The sequence below is a fragment of the Cetorhinus maximus genome, chromosome 2 (genome assembly GCF_964194155.1).
Source record: "Cetorhinus maximus chromosome 2, sCetMax3.hap1.1, whole genome shotgun sequence".
NCBI classification, from domain to species: domain Eukaryota; kingdom Metazoa; phylum Chordata; class Chondrichthyes; order Lamniformes; family Cetorhinidae; genus Cetorhinus; species Cetorhinus maximus.
Window position 1 is genome coordinate 222,495,297 of NC_135880.1, and position 8,026 is coordinate 222,503,322.

The following is an 8,026-nucleotide window of genomic DNA, read 5'->3' on the forward strand; positions in this document are numbered from 1 at the left end:
TGGTGGGTCCCGCCACAACGGGGCCAGAAAATCCCAGCCTTCGTTTTAAGAAATTCTTGTAGCATGTTGAGGTCTGTCAACAGGCTTTCCTTTTCTTTACGAAGCTTGCTTGTTTCATCTTGAGTTTTCCCGTAATTCAGTAGGGTCTCCTTGAGTTTCTTCTGTTCTTCCATTCTGCTGTTTAAGACAGTCTCCATTTCTTCATGTTGCTGAATGATCACACATTCCTTTTTCATTTGTTCTTGAAGGACAATCAACTGTCCTTTCACCTGATCATTTTCTTGTTGACCTCTTGCCAACTCACTCTGAGCTTCAGTGTATCATTTTGTTGCTACTGATAGTTCCAACACAACTTTCCTGAAGTAATATTCAACACCCATTTTAGCTCAAGTTTTTTTCCATGGCTACATATTAATTATTCAAGGAGTCTTGCAGGGTTACAATTTCTGTGCATACATTTTTGCCTACTGTTATGCCTGGCTGTACATCTGGTTGAGTTTTCCCCAGCTCCCGTGTTGATTTACCAACAGTGGAATTGAGGGTCATTATCTCCTCCTAATACCTTTTGTGTTGTCTCTGAAATTTGTTTGTTCAGATCTCAAACAGCTTGGTTCATTGAAGACTTCAGTTTATCATGCATTTTCAAAGATACATACTCAGCTTGAATCTTGCACTTCAAGCCTTCCAGTTCAGTTATGATGCAAACATTTTCCTGTAGAACAGCTTCATTTACTTTTTGCATGTTTTTCTTCTTTTAAGTTACCTCAGATAGCGTTCCTTAATTCATAGCCATCTGCTGGCTCTGCACTACCATCTGTCTCTCTCGCCCTGGGGTCTTTTGGCTTCCTGTCTCTGGGGTTTTCTGTCACTCTACCTCTGGGGGTCTCTTGTTGCCCTCAGAGGAGTTGCACTCTCTCTGGGGGTCTTCTGTTACCCTCTCTTTGGGGTCTCTGGTTGTCCTTAAGACTATCTGTGAAGTAACATTTTTTTTAAAGTCAGGTTGTCGCTGCAGCTGCCGGATTCTCGGTCTGTGATTTTCCCGTGCTTTTATGATTTTGGCGGGCTCCCTGGTGATCGTGGCTACTTTTTTTAAAAAAAACTTTTAGAATTGCATCATCCCTTTTCTGGAATATTCTTTAGTATTTTTTTTAAGCTCAGCAGATCCTTTGAACTTTTCTCTTTTTTGAATGTCCTGCATTCTGGGAAACGCCACGTGCTCGTACCCAGCATTTTTTTCTGTGCGCTCTGCTAGCCTTTTTTAAAAAAAAATCTTCAGAACAGCAGAAATCCTTCTTTATTTAAACTCTGCAGGGACTTTTCTCTTTTTTTTAAAACCGTGCTCTGGAGTTTCTCCCTTGACTGTGCCAGCCGATTTTTAAATTTTGACTTGCAGCTCCCCTCTGGATGCTGGGCCCATGGGCCGCCCCCTATTCTAAAATGTAAGTACAGCTACTTTTTTTTTGTATTTTTCCTCACCATCTTGTAATAAACTGTGTCACTCAGGTTGTTGCAATTTTCTGTAATGGACTTCCACTCACTCACTCACTTAAATCACACTCAAACTCAACATAAAACTCTACCATATTACAGTCACTCTTCCCTAGAGAGAATATGCCTATGGCAGGTGGGAAGAGTGGGAGAGTCTCCTGGTCAGCCATGTTTGGTGTGGAATGTTGCCCCTCAAGCTATAGGCTCTGGTGACAGGCTAGTGACCTGTTGCAGGAAAAAAACTATCTATGGAAACAGATACAAGTATATGCCTCATGCATCTCTTGGTATGGGAAGAGGAAGAAGATGATTGTTCAATAAGGCAGGATTCATTAATAACCTTGTAGTAAATGAATCCTCCAGGGAAGAGTGATAATAAGATTATAGAGTTTTATGTTGAGTTTGAGAGTGATTTAAACTAGGGTCTTAACTACGCAGTTGCTTTGTTCAGATTTATGAGGAGAGAGTTGGCTAAGGTCGATTGAGAAACTAGATCAAAAAATTTAACAGTAGATAAAATGACAAACATTTACATATGTAATCCATAATTCACAACATGCACACAAGTCCGTTGGAGAATAAAAACTCCACAAGATAGGTGGTCCAACCTTGCCTCACAAGAGAAGATAAAGCTAGTTTTAAACTTAAGGAAGAGCCTTATAAATGTTGCCAAAAAGACTAGTAAGTTTGAGGAGTGGGAGGATTTTAAAATTCAGCAAGGAGTGACCAATACAGTGATAAAGTGCAGAATAGAAGATGAAAGTAACTTAGCAAGGAGGCATAAATACAGATTGTAAAAGCTGCAATAGGTAATGTAAAAGTAAAGAGATTAGCAAATGTAAATGTTCCATAGACTATCAACATCATGGGAGTTACCATTGACCAGAAACTGAACTGGACTAGCCCAGGAATCCTGCAGAGTAACTCACCTCTTGACTCCTCAAAGTCTGTCCACAGTGAAAAGAACCTCATTTTGAATTCACAAGGCACAAGTCAGGAGTGTGATGGAATACTCTCCACTTGCCTGTATGAGTGCAGCTCCAATAACACTCAAGAAGCTTGGCACCCTCCAGGACAAAGCAACCCGCTTGATTGGCACCCCATCTACAAACATTCACTCCCTCCACCACCGACGCACAGTGGCAGCAATGTGTACCATCTACAAGATGCACTGCAGGAATTCACCAAGGCCCCTTAGACAACACCTTCCAAGCCCATGACCACTAACATCTAGAAGGACAAGGGCAGCAGACATATGGGAACACCACCACCTGCAAGTTCCCCTCCAAGCTGCTCATCATCCTGATTTGGAAATATATCACTGTTCCTTCACTGAAGCTGAGTCAAAACCCTGGAGCTCCCTCTTTAACAGCACTGTGGGTGCACCTACATCTGGACTGCAGCGGTTCAAGAAGGCAGCTCACCGCCACCTTCTCAAGGACAATTAGGGATGGGCAATAAATGCTGACCTAGCCAGCAACCCTCATATCCCATGAACTAATATTATCTTTAATTTCTCTTGTTAGCCTTTGTTGGACTAATTTTCCTGTGTGGTTTTTAAGGGGACGTATAATTGTTGCTAATGATGAATTATCATACATTCAAACTAAGTCACTTTTGGACTCCACTGGTGACTTACAGGAAGGGCCAAATAGTGGACGAATTTAAGATTGTAAATGGATTCAGCCTGATTTTCATACATGAAAAAATTACTTGCTCCACTTATTCATTGCTGTGGAAATTTACCCTAATGTCTTTAGCGTAGAAAAGATCAGAGTGCAAGAGTAGAGAAATTGGATGGGGTGATTGGTAGATTGAACAGAAAGGTGAATTTTGAGAGAGGTTTTATAGGTGGAGAGTGAGCAAAGGAGCAATGGAGTGGGGGAGGAGGAAGAGATATTTAAGGAAGCCAGCAAGGTTTAAGGAGGGGTAGGGAGAGGTTTGGGATGAAGAGGGATGAGAGGTGGTGGGATAACTTTTCCCCTTTCTACTCACCTCTTGATTGTTCGCAACAAGATGTATGTTTTACAGGGAGTGTTTTAAACCCTTTTGAGTACTGTGACTTTAGCAGATTGACACAACTAGGTTTCTGGTATGTTTAAATTAAAAGAATAAATATTTATTTACACACCTGAAATGTAGATGCATCAAAAACACTTAACTCCCTCAAACGCACAGGCACATACGCACATGAAAGATAAGTTCTAAAGATGATGTCTGCATTGATTAATAACATATTAAAAACACATGATTTGTTTCTTATTGAGTCCTTTAAAATGAAGATATTGTAAAACAAAAACAGAAATACCTGGAAAAACTCAACAGGTCTGACAGCATCGGCGGAGAAGAACACAGCTGATGTTTCGAGTCCTCATGACCCTTCAACAGAACTAAGTAAAAATAGGAAAGGGGTGAACTATAAGCTGGTTTAAAGGGGGGTGGGGGGGGTTGTTGGGACAAGCAAGCACAGACAAAAGCACAAAGAGGTGTTGAAGGTGGTGATATTATCTAAAAGAATGTGCTAATTAAGAGTGGAGAGCAGGACAAGCAAGGTAGCTCTAGTGGGGGTGGGGTGAAATAAACGATGGGTGGAATACATTTAAAAATAATGGAAATAGGTGGGAAAAGTAAAATCTATATAAATTATTGGAAAAAACAAAAAGGAGGGGGAAGAAACGGAAAGGGGGTGGGGATGGAGGAGGGAGTTCAAGATCTAAAATTGTTGAACTCAGTATTCAGTCCGGAAGGCTGTAAAGTGCCTAGTCGGAAGATGAGGTGCTGTTCTTCCAGTTTGCGTTGAGCTTCACTGGAACAATGCAGCAAGCCAAGGACAGATATGTGGGCAAGAGAGCAGGGTGGAGTGTTAAAATGGCAAGCGACAGGGAGGTCTGGGTAATGCTTGCGGACAGACCGAAGGTGTTCTGCAAAGCGGTCACCCAGTCTGCGTTTGGCCTCTCCAATGTAGAGGAAACCGCATTGGGAGCAACGAATGACTAAGTTGAGGGAAGTGCAAGTGAAATGCTGCTTCACTTGAAAGGAGTGTTTGGGCCCTTGGACGGTGAGGAGAGAGGAAGTGAAGGGGCAGGTGTTGCATATTCTGCATTTGCATGGGGAGGTGCTGTAGGAGGGGTTTGAGGAGTAGGGGGTGATGGAGGAGTGGACCAGGGTGTCACGGAGGGAACTATCCCTATGGAATGCCGCCTGGGGGGGGGAAAGGGATGATGTGTTTGGTGGTGGCATCATGCTGGAGTTGGCGGAAATGGCGGAGGATGATCCTTTGAATGCGGAGGCTGGTGGGGTGATAAATGAGGACAAGGGGGACCCTATCATGTTTCTGGGAGGGAGGAGAAGGCATGAGGGCGGATGCGCGGGAGATGGGCCGGACACGGTTGAGGGCTCTGTCAACTACCTGTTTTTATCTCTATGAAGATATTGTAAGTCTGATAGGTTCCTTTGTTTGGCTCTTTGAAGATAAATGGAGGTTCAAAGTTCTGGTTTTGCTGTTTGTCCCAGACTGACGTGCCCCTGGCTTTTTCTTAAGATAATAAGAGTGTTATCACAAGCCAGTTTTAATCATGTGATCACACGACCAATGCTTCTATTATTCATACAGATGATATGACATTAGAAGCATTGCCACACAACGGAGGAGGAATGCTGGTCGTTCACACCTGCTTGTGGTAAATCATTTTTTTCATACCTCTCTTGGTTAGTTTTCGAGTTTTCAGACACTAAGTCTAAGGGACAATTATATTTGATTCTCTGTAAATACCCAGACAATAGGAGATATAAATTCCATGAATGGTTTTGCATTTTGAATGCCTTTTCAAGGGAGGGTGCTCCACCCACAGACATTTACATTTTAATGGCAACGAGTTAGTCCTTGTCTGAGCAGAAATCACAAAAAGTCACTTGATTCCATCTTGGGTCAAGATAAATTGTCAAACATGCTATGCTTTTTTTTAAAAAGTAAAAATGTCCATTGTCTCCATAAATCCATGAGCATATGACACAAGCATCAAGAGGTTCTGAGGTTGGTAAAGAAGATTTAGATAAGGAGTTCTGGAAAGTGAAGCTGAAGTGGTTAATAGTTTTAGCATCTGTTGGGAAGTGTATAGACCAACTGAAGATAGGATCAGGCCCACCTGTGATATCTACGTGAAATCTTGCATTAATGCCCAACAGCTGGGAAGACCCCACCACCAACGGCCAAGCCAGGATGGCAATACATCTGTTGGTCGTGTTTGAATTAATTGGTTGCGCGATTAAGCTGCCAAGCACCTGGCAAGTGAGGGAACTAATTTGCCAATCTAATTTTGCTTTCCACGTGATATGTACAGCCGTATGCATGTGTTCAGGACTGGGCTCTCTGGAATTGAACAGTATGTGTATAGGGTTAGAAGGATGGGAGGAGACTTGTGTGGAACAAAGACACCACATGGATCAGTTGGGTCAAATGGCCTGGATGTGCTGCGAATAGTTTGTAATACATAAATTTTTAGGTTCACACATGAAGGAAGATCACAGGGCAAGTTACTATTGAGCTGCCAATGCCAATTAATCCACATTCCACAAGAGTTGCAGGGAGAACATGTATTTATATATCCTGAAGTTTCACAGCCTTTAAGGTATTGATTGAAATGAAAGTTCGCGTCTTCAGGAGAGATGGGAAGGAAACTGCAATAAAATTAAGTGCAACCCATATTGCACACTCTATACTGGAGTGTGGCTCCCACAAACAGCAATGAAATACATGTCTTGGTTGAGGTATCAATGATGGCCAAAACACCAGGAACTGCCCTACCCATTTTGGAATAGTGCCATGGGATATTTTATGTCTACCTAAAAGACAACACCTCTGACAGTGCAGCACTTCCCCAGTACTGTGTAGATGTGTCAGCCTAGATTATGGGCCCAAGTGTCTTGAATAGGATTTGAATCTACACCCAATGCAGTAGAAAACAATGCAATAGAAATTAAGTCATTTTAGCGGGGTGAATAGTCACTTCTGTCCATACACTGGGACAGTGGAGTGTACAAAGCGCAAAATAGGGAATCAGGATTTAGGGCACCATCCATTCTTCCCAATGAGACCAACTCCAATTCACAGGCATCAAAATGCACAGTAGCCATTTTAATGTTGTTTCTGACTATCTTTAATATATATTTATTTTCTACTGTAAACAGATCATTACAGAGTTTGTGTAGCTAATGCATAGTGCACTGCATCACAGCAATGTAGGTAAAGCAAGGAATTTTCTCTCAAACCAGTGAACCAATAATTTAACCATGGAAAACTATCTTACATTATTTGATAATCATGCTAGCCTTTCTCAGTCATGGATCAAACATGTCACTGGATAGACATTTCACCTTCCATTGCCAGAAGATGGTTAGGATTGAGTCTAGTTTATGGACAAATATAGTTTGCAGAGACATGCTGCATGATCCATGGCTCCAAATACATATTCAGGACAAGTTGACAACATGACACCAATTAAAATACCTACCAATGTTAGTGCTGCCTCCAGTAAGATAGTGGGGGCTCGCCCCTCAAGATGAAAAAGGACCCATTTTGGAGGTGGAATTTTAGGGTCCGTTCAAGGAATGGTTCAGACCTTGAACTTAAGGCAGTATTTATTCATTCTTTACTTTAATTTTTTTTTTATTATTTGTAGATGTGGGCGTCATTGGGGCATTTATTGCCCATCCCTAGTTGCCCTTGAGAAGGTGGTGGTGGTAATACAGTTTAACATCAAAGCCCAGATTGATTATCTAACTTGTCTGTCCTTCTGATTGTTAAACAGATGCAGCATTGGAAATCAGTGTAGAATGCTAAAGTGTGTTTGGAATCTTGTGTTCCACTTCTGTGTTTCGATAACTTTGTAAGCCTGGAGAAAGAATCCTTTTCACACTCATCGCTACTAATCATCCAACGCTATCGCATTTCAAAGTAATTCACTAAATAACTATTAAAACTCTATGGCAAAAATAAAAGCACAATATTGCAGATGCTGGAGATCTGAAATAAAAATAGAAAGTGCTGGAGAAACTCAGCAGGTCTGACAGCATTTGTGGAGAGAGAAACAGAGGTAACGTTTTGAGTCCATATGACTATCCGTTATAATTATCCACTATAGCTATCCACTCACCAGGATATTGCCTGGGCTGGAGCGTTTCAGCTATGAAGAAAGACGAGCAAGGCTGGGGTTGTTTTCCTTAGAGCAGAGAAGGTTGAAGGGGGACCTGACTGAGGTGTAGAAAATTATGAGGGGCATAGATAGGGTAGATAGGAAGAAACTTTTCTCCTTAGTGGAGGGGTCAATAAGCAGGGGGCATAGGTTTAAGGTAAGGAGCAGGAGGTTTAGAGGGGATTTGAGGAAAAAAATTTCCACCCAGAGGGTGGGGGGTATCTGGAATTCACTGCCTGAAAGAGTGATAGAGGAGGGAACCCTCAACATTTAAAAGTATTTAGATGAACACGTGAAACACCATAGCATACAAGGCTATGGGCCAAGTGCTGGAAAATGGGGTTAGA